Source organism: Protopterus annectens, chromosome 3.part0 (assembly GCF_019279795.1).
Source record: "Protopterus annectens isolate FY-2018-M chromosome 3.part0, PAN1.0, whole genome shotgun sequence".
Lineage (NCBI taxonomy): Eukaryota > Metazoa > Chordata > Ceratodontiformes > Protopteridae > Protopterus > Protopterus annectens.
In genome coordinates this window covers 1,066,470,993-1,066,486,689 of record NC_056731.1, presented here as the reverse complement: position 1 = coordinate 1,066,486,689, position 15,697 = coordinate 1,066,470,993, and positions in this window count along the sequence as shown.

Genomic DNA, 15,697 nt, shown 5'->3' with positions numbered 1-15,697 from the left:
ATATATATATATATATATATATATATATATATATATATATATATATATATATCTATATATGGGTCTACTGTATAAGTTCGAAAATACACTTCTTAGAACTCACACAGTAGACCCTGGGTTACCCGAAAGTGCACTTAATCGAAAGTGCACTTACGCGAAACCCGCTTCAGCGAACGGGCTACTACTGATTTTAGTGCAATAGTTACGAACCTTAGGGTTAGTGCACGGGTCATGGTAAGGGGATAGCTAGTAGGGCTATCCCCTTACCATGACCCGCACTCTAACCCTAAGGTCCATAACTACCGCAACACAGTGGAGGACATAGCACGTTTTCCTGCTGTCCTCCAGTGTGGTGCGATCCATTTGTAGAAGCTGAGTTCGTGAAAGTGCACTTTCAAATAAGTGCACTTTCGCGTAACTGAGTGGTCTACTGCTCTTTTTCGAATACATGGTATTCGATGAAAAGCAGTAGACCCATATATATATATATATATATATATATATATATATATATATATGTATACGTATATATTTATTATTATTATTATAATTATTAAAAGAGAAGAAGTGGGCATCAGTCTTTCTGGAAAGTAACAATTATCCAAAAAGAATTACAGATACCATCATAATACATAGACGGATATAAATATATATATATATATATATATATATATATATATATATATGTATATTTTTTTATTTATTTATTTGTTTATTTTTTGAATACAGTCATCACAATTGGTGGAAGTCAATGGAATCTGAACATTTTCTAATAAAAGCATTAAGCAAGGTGAAGTGTAATCATGGCCACTTTCACCATAGCTAACAGCAGCTAACAATGGTTGTGGGACATATGTGGGGAGCACACGCAATGCACATATCCAAGGAAGCAAAGTGTTAGAAAAACAGATGTGGGGTGAGATGAAGGACAGAATAGGAAGATCTGAGGTAGAGTCAGAGGGGCTTGGGTATTTTTTTTGTTTTTTTGGTGGGAATAGGTCTCTCTCTCTCTCTCTCTCTCTCTCTCTCTCTCTCTCTCTCTCTCTCTCTGTTTCTTTTTTTAGAGACTAGATTGAATGGAAAAGACTCCAAAAGAGTAGGAGAGCAATATAGCAGGCATAAACGCATAACAAGCATCACAAGACATGAAGACAGAGGTTAGAAATGGACATAAAGAAGGGGCAAGGTACTCAGACAGCACACATTCATATTATGATGATGCATGTTAACCATGGTGCAACACAAAAATACATGTGTACCTATGAACCCCTCAGTGCTGAGATGTTGCAAACTGTGTGACAGACATACCAGAACTTGTATGACTATTGGTAGGTGTGTGTGTTGGAGAAAACTAAATTGGGAATGCAGTCAATTCAGCACACAGTGGATATCAAATTCAATCATCCACTAGGTTGTCTGCAGAGAAAATGTAAGCTATGCAATAGCAAGAATAAGCAAGTCCAGAGATGGAAATGCAGGAGAAGACAAGCAGAATTGAGACTAGAACATTCTACCCTAAATGCAAAAGACAAACAACCAAGCACAGTAGCGAACAATAGTACTATAGGAAAGGAAGAATGTGGCTGTCTAATACACAAATAAGTATACACAACTCAAAAGTAGGTGAAGTGAAATCCATGTGTCAAAGACATGTCATATCAGAGGTAACACAGATGGGCTGCCAGGTATATAATGTATATGTGTGTCATGCAATAGAATAATATGATCTAATCAGAAAGTGGTTTCAGCACACATACACACACCAATGGCATGGATTATAATGTAAATGATGATACGTATATAGGTAATGACAGTTAAGGAAGGCCAGCCTGTGTATAAGAAGGGAGCAAACAAATCCCTGGGTAATGCTCAACACACAAGTACATGATCAATGATGGCAATATATGAACTGGCATCACCATGGGTGCATATGACTCCCATGTGTATGATACACAACACAGTGGCATAAGGTAAGGTAATATTGCAGTAGTACAGCTACATGATAACAATGATTATGTACAGGAAGGTAAGTATGCACATTACATATACCATGTATATGTGCAACATGCAGGCCAAAGTTGAAAGGGGGAAGGGACATGGAGAACACAGGCCCACATCAGTGAGGGAATGTCAGTAACAGAAAGTGGGCACAGAATTAAACAGGACAAGCCTATTTAAGGAGACACATTGCACATGCATGTGTTCACCTCAGAGAATTGGTTGCAAGTCCTACAAAGCTACATTGAACCACATGGCCAACTTATGTCACATGGACATAGTGGATTGGTGATGTCTATGAACATGTCTGTGTACAAATGACAAAAGCACAGTAATGTCCAACTGTTAAACAGCAAGAGGCATAGGTACACAACAAAAGTACTTTTACTTATCATATATATATATATATATATATATATATATATATATATATATATATATATATATATATATATATATATACTGCCACACAAACATAATACAATTCATAATTATTGATATAAATAGCACAATACTTTTGTAGGACACATCAATGGACAGTCCTGTGAACAAAAGTATAGCATAGAAAAATTGAATAAATGCATGTAACCAGACACATATTGCAAGAGCAGCTGTCTGTTGATCATAATACAGTCATACACATGTGCATTAATATAAAGCAGTATATATGTTCTACAGATGCATAAACACTGACATGTATGCAAATCTGTGCATGTTTATCATAGTATAAGCAATTATCAAAAAGACTAGCTATTGCCACAGACAAAATACTGACAAAAAGGGAGTCATAAATGTTGCTAAAGAAAGTATCACCTCCACCTCTGTATGTTCACTAACAGACCAGTGAATATCTATGCAGCATGTTGAAGAATGCATGCACATGTCTACCAGTCATATTAATTTAATATAACATGGCACAGTATTTGCCAGTACATGCCACACACAGGGCCATTGTGCCACTATGACAGCATGACACAACAATGTTATAGAAATCACATAAGCAAGGACCTGCCATGTTTGTGAACAGACATATGACAGCAACAATCAATGCAGAAATGGGTGCAAAGCATTCTCATGCATAAGATTTACAAATAAACACATCAGACCCATTTCACTGTATTATGTGAGAACTATAGGAATAATGAAGTATGTGATTGGCTGCTGTATTATCTAAGTATACACTGGAACCACACAAGCAGAACAACAGTGCCTCACTTGCATTATACTAATTGCAATAGTCATATCTATCACATGCAGAACCAGAGTGTATTGGACATATTAATATTATGTTGTATTGCATGCATAGGAGTGCATACACAGAAACACATACACACACACACACACACACACACACACACACACACACACACACACACACACACACACGCGCGCACACATAAGGAGTAGTAAGCATCCCTGCCCATATGGCACAATTTATGTAGTAATTACAGCATGATCAAGCAATCAAATTGGTTTCTGCATGTGTAATTTCACAATGTTTCACAATTCAGCAGCAACATAATGCCACATATGACATGATATGTGCAGTATACATTATAATGTATGTCATAAAAACATGACAGCAAAATGTGATGCATGCACAATTGTGCCTACACCATAAATAGCTGGATATGGAAAACACCAGGGTGGCAGTATTATTTATTTATTTATTTTACATTTGTTGACTAGGGAAGGACAGCTGGGCACAAAGGTCCCTTTTTAGTGGAGGTTTGGAGAGAAAAGCTCCAGTACATGTAGTACAATCAAAATCTTTAAAGTTACAAAATATCCACACTGTCAGACAGAATACAATTAAAATAAATGTTACAATGTCAAAGTCGATAAGATAGTAGCTATGCCTACAGTATTAATGCTTCTCATGCTAATTGTACTCTGTACAGATATACTTAAATACATAATTATGCAGTAGGACAGATGTTACAATACAGAGTGCTGAGCTATTTACAAAGGGTGCATATCAAAACGTTGATTTAATTCTGAAAAATAAATGATGTGAGTGGTAAAAGAGGCATACACAGAAGCTGGGGTGGGTGAAGACAGAGTAATAGTTGGTAACAGAGTAGCAATGAGCACAGGTATAGTAGAAGAGGAGCAGGAAAGCAGAGATGTTATACTTATCCTGGAGATACACAGCGATCCAGCCAGGATGTTGAGTGGTGTTTTCTTACATGTGTTTTCAATGCCTGTTAATTTTCAAAAAGCTTGACAGCATGGGGGAAGGTATTCCAGAGGTAGTTACAGAGTCTGAGCATAAATATGCACTGATGCATTTTGGGCTTTAGTGACAGAGAGGAGAAGCTTGCTTTTAGAGTAAAGAGCTTTAATAGGGTGGTAGTTTTAGTATGCCTTTTAGTGCTGGATACTTATCAAGATAGTATGAGCTAGTAGTAACTGATTGTAGTGAAGGTGATGAAGGAGTTAAGTCCAATTGAGTTATTTAAGGGCAGAACAGAGATGAGTTCTAAATGGGTGATTTGTAACAAAGTGAGCTATCTTATTGGAGCAACGTTTCAAGTTTGTTTGTGTGGAAGTTTGTTGGCTAAAAAAGAGTTGAGAGGCATACGGTAGTGTAGTTAGGAGGTAGGCTTTAGTTATGGTTTCTCTAGTTCTGTCTGTTAGGTAAGGTTTTGCTCTTTATGAGACTGAAGTTTTATTTTATTTCTTTTTTATTATTTTTTTACAGTTTGGAAGTTTAGATCAAATTTCAAGTTGTCATCAATGTTGACTCCTAAGCGTTTGATGTTAAGAATCTCTCCAGTCTGGATGTTAATTAATGAAGTGATGTTGACAAGGGTTTTGCTTTGGGATAATATTTTGGGGTGAAAAGTAATAGTTTTATTTTTGGGGTTAAGTAGGAATTGTGAGTTATCTAGTCAGGATTCTACAGACATAAATGATTTCACGACTACTTTCTTGAAGCTTTTGTAGGTTAATGGCTGTGCAGATGAGTGTGGAGTCATCTGCATATTGTACAAGAGTGGCATGCTTGGAAGCAGTGTGAAGATCATTTATAAATATGTTAAACACGAGAGATCCAAGTATGGAACCTTATGACACTTCTACAGTAATGAGTAGAAAAGATGGGTATTCTTACATCCATTTGACTGCCTGGAATCAATCGGTTAGGTAGCTGTTAAGCCAGGAGCAACAGTAGGGGAATGACTTAAGGATGAGAATTTTAATAATAGTTTATGGTGAGAGAAGGTGTTGAATGAATTTGGACAGTTCTAGGAATAAGGAACGTGCTAGATTTCCAGAATTTCTGTTTTTATTAATGGTATCAGCAAAGTGAAACAGGGCAGGAGTGGTGCTATGGTTTAGATAATAAGTATTGGGAATGGATACACTTTTAGAGTATTTTAGACAATGATGACAGAATTGCAATTGGTCTGAATTTGGTGTAATCAGCAGAGGGTCCACCTTTATAAAGAGGAGACATGTATACCTTCTTCCAAATGACTAGGATATGAAAATCTAGAGTGGATCTGTTTAGTACTGTAGTTATTGGATATGTCAGAGCTTCAGTTGTGAATTTTAGATATTCTGAAGGAAGGCTGTCTACAGCAGAACTTGTAGTTTTTAGTTTTAGTAGATATATTTGTATGGAAGAGGTAGGGACAGGTTTGAGTAGAAATGGACTTCCATGGGTTTTGTGGGTGGAGGTAGGTTTGTTGGATGGTGGGGTTGTCTTTGATAAGTGAGGATGCAGCTTGAAGGAAGCATTGGTTGAAGCTATTAGCGACTGTTGATGAAGTATCCTCTGGGGAGGCCGTGAGTTGTTGACTTTCGCCTGGATTCAGTAGATTTTGAACAGATTCCCATAATTTTTTAGGATTATTTTGGTGTGCCTACTGTAAGTTAAAGTAGTGGAGTTTTTGTTATGCCTTATATTGTGTTCAGTTTTATTTCTTATCTGCATGTAGTGTAGAAGTTTTTCCTAGGAAGTGTTGCTGTACGATGCTTTCTGAGCCTTGTCTCTAAACACGATCAGCTACCTACTGTTTTTAGATATCATGTTGCTGGATTAAGTTAAACTCTTTTTTTCTTTCCTGATGGTAGCATGTCAGTTCAGTATGTTAGCAAAGGTTTTGATAAATTTGAGGGTGGCTTTCTCTAAATGAAGATTTTTTTAACATATTCAAACTGTATTATTAGAGAGTGGAGATTAAATTGTCTACATAAATACTGGATGTATTATGCACATACTTGTATGTGTAATGTACTGGATTATATGCAAGCCGGTCAGCAAAACTGGCAGGTGGGCACTTCTCAGGTAGTGTATCATAGTTAAACATAATATTTGGTTTAGTTGAGAGAATCTAGTCTAGAGTAGAAGTCTTAGAGGAGGGCTTGTTATATCTTGTTCATATATTTATATATTTAGAGAAAACATAAAGGTTAATACTGGTGGGGGTATCAGATACAGCTTGGGCCTAGTCTATGTTAATGTCCCCAAGAATGATTGTTTTTTGAGGCATATTGGTAGATGTCCAAGATAGTATGTCCTCTGCTCTGCTGATGCTATTTCCAGAGAGAGAGAATATATAAGGCTATGATACATATGGTTTTATGAATTTAGCTTGAGTAAGACAGTAAGAATCACTGAATTAATGAATGAGAGATGTTTTTTTCATGTGTTATGGGTATATAATAGCTACTCCATCTACTCTTTTGGATGATTCATCTGCTTGAAGTATACTATATCCTGGTGGGAGGATTTCAATATCTTTGACTATGGGTTTTAGCCATGTTTCTGTGATAGCGAGGATGTCAAGGCTGTAATGAGATATGAAAGCATGAAGTTCAGTTATAGGTTCATAGGTTCATAGGTTGGTACTAGGCTATTAGCCCTAGGGCCTATACAAGCCTAGCCATAACACTTCCCTGGATATTTCTTCCCACACTATTTACTTCCCTGGACCCCTGTCTAGCAGGGTGACTGACGTGATCCCCAGGGTGAATTTCCTTTCTCCCATCCAATCGTCAAGGTTCCTTTTGAAGAGGGCCAAAGAGGCACTCTGCTTGACATGTATGGGCAATCTATTCCAGAGTCTGGGGAGTCTCTGGGTCAGGAACCTATCCCTCCAGCATGTTTTGTTTATTGTGATGACAAGATTTAGATCCCTGGAGTGTGTAGCTCTGAGGGATTGGGATTTCTTTAAGTGTAGCATGTCCAACAGCTCTGGGTTTGACATGGCCTTGTAAGTTAAGGAGAGATTGTCTCTTAGTAGATGATATGCGACAGAGTAAAGCTGGAGTTTTTTAAGGTGGACAGCGTAGGGCATCTGCTTTAGGCCTGTGATTCTTTTAGTGAGGTATTTCTGCAGTCTTTCCAGTTGTTGCAGATATCTTGAGAGGTACAGACCAAACAGGGCATTGTATTCTATAATGGGTCTAATGAGGGATGAGTACAGTGGGACAATGACATCCTTTTCTCTGGATGAAAAGCCCTTAGTGATGAGGTGCGCCACATAGAAGGATTTACTGACTGTTGTGGCGATGTGGTTATTGAAGGTGTGACCACTGTCCACCTGTGTCCCTAAGTCTCTTATCACACTTTCAGTGTTTAGTGCACTGCCACCTATATGATAATTCACGGGTACATGTTTTTTCCCAAAGGGGATAACTATACATTTCTTGGCATTGAGCTTGAGCCCATGGCTCTGGCATCAAGCATGTGTTTCTGTAAGGCCCTTTTGTGGAGTATCCACATCAGTTGGGGATTCAATAATGGCTTCCAGTTTGCAGTCATCTGCAAACTTTGTTAGCCAGGTTCCCTTAGTGTTGGCCTGTACTTCAGAGAAGTAGATGCCAAACAAGAGCGGTCCCAGGACTGAACCCTGAGGTAGTCCACTTGTCACTTGCCTGGAGCTGGATTTGGAGTCGGCTACTTTTACAGTGTGGGTTCTATCAGTAAGCCAGTTAGCAGCCCATTGGGTGATGTAAGGATTAATGCCCAGCTTAGTAAGTTTATCTATGATTCCAGAGTGAGGGATGGTGTCAAAGGCCTTGGCAAGGTCTAGGTAGGCTGTGTGGACTACCTTACCCTTGTCTATGGCTCTGAAGACTGATTTGAACAAGTCAACCAGGTTCAGGAGACAAGATCGGCCCTTCACGAACCCAAACTCGGTGAGGTCCAGTGTTTGAAGGTTGCCAATGTCTTTGTTTATAAGTTTCATGATAATACGCTCCATGGCCTTGCAGATAAGGCTCATCAGACTGTTGGGATGGTAGTTCCGGGATCCAAGGTGGATCCCCCCTTATGGAGTGGGATAACTGTAGCTCTGCACCACTCAGTGGGCATGAAACCTGAGGTGAGGCTATGATTAAACATGACACTTAGGTGAGGTGCCAGTTCATATTGTAATTCATGTAGTACATAGCCCAGGATGCTATCTGGTCCCATGGATGCTGTATTCTTAGCTTTGGAGAGTGCATTTTTTACCTGTGTGGCCGTTATTACTGGAATTTGGCAATCTTCCGGTATTGAGATGGGCCATTTAGGGGGTGAGAGGGGGTGAAATTGGCACTGAATCGATCTGCCAGGATATTGGCAATATCCTTGGGATCAGTATATTTAATGCCATTCTGTTTTAGCTCAGAGCAGACCTGAGCATTGCCATTTAGATTCTTGACATAGTTATAGAATGCCTTGTGGTTGTCTTTGGAATCTTTGTCTATTTTATTTTTGTAACTAGCTTTGGAGGATTTTATGAGGGATCTCAGTTTCTTACTGAGGCTGGTAAGGGAGTTTTTTGCATCCTGGGATTTTCCTCTTTTCTGCAACAGTTTCTTCCTTTTGTTGTAAAGTTTGTTTATGGCAGGGGACCACCAGATTGGCTTCCTTTTTTTGGATGAGAGCATCTTGGTTCTATTTGGGATGGCACAATTCATGCATAAGTAGATGTGCTTGTACAGTGCCTTAGTGTAGGATTCAGCAGTTGAACTTTCAGTTCCTGTCTGCATGGGTGTCATGAAGTTTGTCACTTCTGACTTGAGTAGCATGAAGTTGGCTTTGGAGAAGTTTTTTATGGAGGTTATCTTACTGGGGGGTGGGGGTGGGATGTGGATGTTAAGAGTGATTAGCTTATGGTCAGACGTGACTAACGAGGGGGTGACCATAGGTGTGGAGCATCGATTTCCCATGTTGGTAATGACCAGGTCTAGGATATTGGAGCCACTGGTGGGACTATGGATTAGTTGATCCAGGGCGTTGGAATTTATGAATTCCAAGAACCGTTGGGCAAAGGTGTTAGTACATGAGTAGTTTTCCCAGTTAATGGCAGGGTAGTTAAAATCACCCAGTATTAGGGTGTTTGGTTCTATCTTAATATTTTCCAGTATGTTTAGAAAGGTGTAGTGAGAATCTTGGGGTATGGTGGAGGATCTATAGCAAGCTACAATTTGGATTGCAATCTTACCTAGTGTTAGTTGCACCTGGAGAATTTCAGATGCATTGTGTTGGGCAAATAGCCTGGTGGCATGAATATCCTTGTTGAATATTGACACTCCTCCACCTTTAGTGTTTCAGTCCTGGTTTGGTGGCCGAAAAGTGTGGTAAGAGTTGTAGCCTGGTATTGCAGGGGTGCTCTCTGGAGCCTTGAACCAGGTCTCAGTTACTGCACAGATATCGATGTTCTCCATTTTTAGGAGTGCCTCGAGAGAGTTCATTTTGAGGTTTAGACTTCTAGCATTGAGTAGCATTACCTTCAGATTTTGCATGCTTGTACCTCTTACGGTGGTGGTTTTGTCCTTTGAACTTTGCTTAAAAAAGGCACTATAGAGGTGGCAAGAGCCTTAGCCAGTAACCTGAATCCCAGGCGTGACAGGTGCAGACCATCTCTGGAAAAGCATTGTGGTCTGTCGATCATGCCTTCCCAGGCAGACAGATACTGGATCCCCTTTGAATGACACCAGAAGCTTAGCCAATTGTTGAAGTCAGTCATTTTGTCCTTATATTGTGGTATCATTCTGGGTGAAGGCAGGATGCTACTCAGGGCTAGTGTCATACCTGCCTGGGCCACATGATCCGAGAGCTCTTCCATGTCTCTTTTCATGTAGTCCAGGGAGGTATGTCTCACGTCATTCACTCCAACATGGACAATTACAGAGTCATATTTGTACTTGTTGTGGAGTGACTTGAGTGCATGCATTATGTGGCGGATCCTGGCACCTGGCAGGCAGCTGACTGTAATTTTCTCCTTGTTCAACCTGGTAAGTGGGACATCAGTGTGCCGGACTATAGAGTCACCTATGACTAAAGTGTTAGGTACGTTGTCTTGCCTTAGGGGCTGTTGCTGGGTGGCACACTGGTGTTGTGAACTATGTGACACTTTGGTTGTGATTTGTGTTTGTTTGCATTTCAGCTTCAGAGGTCCTTGTTGCTTGGGCAGGTTACAGTTAAGGGCCTCTGCATATGTGGATTTAGTGTTGCTATATGTGGGTGTTGGTGGTGTGGGTTTAGAAGGGCTATGTGTTGCTTGAGGTGTAGTGTGGGTGTTAAACTTCTCTTGCCTGTTTAGCACAATCTTGGGTGGAGAGAGCTTTGCTTCCATTTTGGCTATGTAAGTGCATCTCACACAGGTTGTAGTGTTGGGTGGTAGGAGGATAGGATTGTCTGTGTACATGAGGCAATTGCTGCATTGCCCCAGTATGCCCAGATTCACCAGGTGGACTTTACTTTATTTTGTTACAGATGCTTCTAAGATTAATATTACAGATGCTTCTAAGGTTAATGTTTATAAATTTTAGATCTGTTTTACCCAAATTGCATTAGTGATGTGTTGTATTATTAATGGTTGTGTGGGCCATTATTGGAGAAGCTATTGTGGTTGGACCTGCATTGGGGTGAATGTCACTGTGTAGCTGCAAACTGGGTAGGGCTAGCTGGACTATACAATACCACTGGGTTTGCATTTGTTCTTTGTGACTAGCTTGTGGGTTAGATTAGTTACTTATACATATATTTGTTTGAAAACACGGATATGAGATAGGATGAAGGCTATATGGAATGAAATATGGGAGCAATTGCCACTGAGAGCAATGGACTGAGTGGTCTTGAGAGATGAATAATAGTTGGCTATGTGTGCTAGAATGAGACGGGTTATGTGTTCTAGAAAGCATTAGTGGATTACACAGACAATGCTTATGGTCCTGAGGGGCCACTTTGATGTGGCCAAATATCACAAGAGATCTCGTATACGACCTGCTACCTACATTCTTGAGGTACACATACTCTTTTTATTTGACCTTGCATTTAACTGTGACAACACCATTGTTATAGTACTGAATATTTGGCACATCAGTTAGGTGATTACCCCTTACCTGCTGTTATATCAACTGACATGGATTTAAATCCCATTATTCACATATAACCTATACAAAAATGTTTAATGGATTTATAAATCTGATGGTGTCGATACTCTTTATGGATTGCATATTCAGATGTGTTTTTCATTTTCAGTCTGAGTATCTCTAAATAACAGTAATATACAATAAAATAGCTTGTTTTTTATTGCTTTGCATTGTAAATGAGAGGTGAGCAATTCAATTGACATATGCTTTTAACATTATCATGTCAATCCATGAACCCCTATATAAAGTGTAACATGTACATATCATTCTGCCTTCCAGATGCCAATCAAAACTAGGGGAGACAATTTTTCACAGAGAGAAGGAACTTATTATGCAACAGCATAGATGCGACCATCTTGGATGGATGGGCAACACTGGAGGAATCAAGTATGGACAGACCTTACAAACATAATCAGTGGTCACAATAGCTCCAGGGAGGCCTGTAGCAACATTACTCTGACATGGTCCTCCATGCAGCCAACAGACTCCACCACAATGAGACAGTGAGGAAAGCAACTGGAGGTGGGCCACTCTTGCCTCGCCCAGATGAGATAACACTTTTTTTGGCCTCATATCATACCACCAGTCAGTATCATCAGATACCCAGGGGAGGTACTGAAGCAGGTGTTCCAGGATGTACATGTATGTTCTACCTTCCAAAACACTGCAGCATACACCATGTCTCATTAAGGAACTTTATTTCACAATTATTACCATATTGTTATATTTGTGTTCCAGGAGCAGAAGTATGCCATGAATGTGGAAACATACCTAATATGGATGCAAAAGATAAATCTTACAGCCTGTTATCTTACCAACAAAGTACATACATAACACTCTCAGCACTCTCAGCAACAAATATGATTTTTTTTTATTTCATAGGCCCCTCAACATCTGCAAAGTGACACTCATTTTGTGTAAGTGTGTCCATATACTGTTAGTGTGATCCTATTTCTGTAGCTCTGCTTCCATCATGAATATAGAATATACTCACATGTTAAGGGTTTTGTGCCATTTTAACCTATAGATACATAATTGCTAGTCATGGGGCTTGAAGCTGCTCATGCAGTCAGACTGGTTAACACTGTACACCTTGTTGCTATGATGCAGCACTTTTTTGCACACCTGTAATTTGGGATATTCATGTTGCCTTGTCCCATACACAGGTACATCTGTATAACATGTGCACTATTTATTACATGTCTCCATATCCTGTTAGTGTGAGTCATATTTGATCTGTGCCTCTGCCTCAAAACATGTCAACATACTCACCTGCTGATGTTTGTGTGCCTTTTTCTACTACAGGATCCATGCTATGACAGATCATACACTCACTGGACAGTGAAGACTTAACTGGTAATGCTTTGCATCTGTTCCTACATGTCACTATTGATAATAATCCCATCTATGCCCTTCATGACTACCGTCTTCTTGTTCACCTGTCTAGGACACCTGTAATCTGCACATCAGCCCTGCCCATCCAGTATGTTTCTACATTATCTCCTGTGTGTTACACCTCTTTTGGAATGTTGCATAATGCCTGGTATGTGGTTAATGATATTTGTATGTCTTCTTTTCACATAACAGTGGCATTTCAACCTTCATCTCAAGTGGTGTAGTCACAAGAGGACATGTCAGGTAGGTTTTAGTGTTTGTATTACAGTCATCTGACATATTTGTTTGATAAGTAACTTACATCTTGTCTCTCTGTTATATAGGGTCCCTGAACTACCCACAGTAACAACATCCTGGTAAGTCCATATCCTCATTAGCACTGTAGTCATATAGTTGTCTCATACTTTATTACTAAGCTGCATCAATTAATATCTGTGAAGGTATGTGTCATGTGTCTCTTCTTGTAGTACTCTGAAAGTCTGCCTCCTCCAGTAGCCCGTCCACTTATCCTGAGGTAGGATGTGATGTGCCTTTCTATGACAGCATTGTCTATGGCACACAGGCAGTTTAATTGGTTTTGCTGTCCACCCCAGAAGGGGACAACCATGTAGATTATACTGTAGCCTCTGATATGGAAGATACTGTGGCTGGACATTCTTATGATGTGGGGACATGAAAAGATGGACATGATAATGTCTGTGACCCACTGTTCCATGTATATCCTAGTAATCATGGTAACTCTTCCCTATGACAGACCAATTCTACCTATCAGACTACACGTGGGAGTGCAGCTGATGTACATGCATGTGTGCCAGAGGGTGTTGGCCTACTATTACAAGCAAATGAATGTTCACAGTAATGCTATAGAGTTGACCTGCATGTACTTGCCTGTGGCACTGATCATGTAGCACACTAGCAGCATGTGTTACATGAAGGCCAGGAGTGCAGAAATGAAGAGGTCATGGCAGCACTGGCTGCAAAATATGACAGTGTGTTGTCTGCTGCATGCTCTGTTGAAAGCCTTGTCACTGTAGTGCAAGAGCAGTGCCATAGTACAAACTGGGTGTTACATGACCTTACTGTACTGAGCAGATTACCTGCAGTGGGGAGAGGCAGACCCCTCTCATTAGATTCACACATGACCCCTAGATATCAATGTCTGTGATGCAGTGTACACTCACACCTGCTGTTGGTCGCTCAACTGTGAGCCATACACTGATATCCAGACTGTCACATTGCAGCACTGCTTCTTCCCTCACTGTGTCCTACAATGCTAGTGTCACAACATCCAGCTCCTCTGTACAGCATCACAGGCAGAGTGTTTCCAGACATGGCCGGGACAGCCATAACCACTATATAATCTGGCAGCATGGTCACCCTAGTCTTTGTTAGAGTAACACTGACAGTTGATCCAATGTGTGTCCTGTTATGTCATTCTGACCCTGTGGCAGTGATGACCACTGTGGTGACCATTGAACAATTAATCTGTAGGTCATTTTCAAGTGTCTGATGCAACAGGATCTTTCTGATCATTTATCTGACCTAGGTGACAGTCTTTAATACGTTATAAGCTCTTCTTTCTCACTGGTATATGTTAATACAGCAATGTTATGCGTGACGTCATGCTTTCATGTTTGCATCACTTGCTAGTGGACATATAATAGATATTTACTTGGTTAACGTAATGCCATCTTAGTAATCCAACATTGATTGCTACAGTACAGATTACCCTGTTGTCTGCCATTCCAGCATGCACAAGTGTGCCTCTGTATGCATACCTGTGTTATTTATCACGGTTTAATATGGTACTGCATGTGCCTCACCCTCAGCACTCACTGTATTTTTGTGTACCTGTTTTCAATTTCAATCCCTATGTTGACATATTCTTCTTTTGTGTGCCTTACTCATATTTGACTGATTCTGCGCAAACGTATCTATATCTATCTATATATAGATGTAGATAGATAAAAATATATATTTTATATATAGAAAGAGGGAGAGAAAGAGATATATACGTATGTTGTTGTATCCCCAACACTGATACATGTTCAATGTATGTTGAGTAGTCATTGTCACTGATGCTTTGCATGTTTGCATTTATTATTAACCTTGTACTGAATCATTTTGCAGCAATAACTTGTGCATCACAGCATTGCCATCTGTGTGACATTCCATGCCAGACATGGGGCATGATGCTTGTTTGTGTTTATTTTCTTTTGGCTGGTCCATGAGATGTTTGTAATTGCTCATGCTGCTGTAAGAGTTTTTCTGTATAGTGACTCACTGGTGTACATCACACAGTGCTATGTGTGATGTATTAGTGTTAATGTTTGTGTATAGCCCCTGTTTTTGAGTATTTTTGGTGATACATTCCCATACATTTCACGTGCCTAGGTTTTTTGTGATAGTGGCTATTTTACGGACAATGTCCAATGCTATTTTTCATGTATGATGTAATCCTATTTGTCCAATGAGACCTTCTGATATGTATGGTGTTCAATGTGAAAAACTAATAGTCTCTTTCCATTAGTTGTGCTCCTTGCTGCTGTTGTGGAACAATACATGAACATCATTGTTTAGTCTGTGTAATTGTTTATGTGTGGCTTTTTATGACTCAAATGTGTCTGACAGATGCTGCTGTGTTGCCTGAGCTAGAATATATAGCTGCATCCTCCCTCATCCATGCCTATTTCTTCTCAATCCATGTGTCTTCCTGATCATCCTTTGACTGCTCTGATATGTCATCATCAGACATCTAGGGTTCTTGGGGTAAGTCACCCACACTTGTGGCTGGCAAGCCACCATTTTTTTTGTTATTATGTTGTGAAACATGGCAGACATGGTAACCATCTGTGATTCCTTTTCCAGTGCATTTTGTAGTGCACCCCTGGATATGTCCAGATATCTGAATCTTGCTTTCAGCATGCCA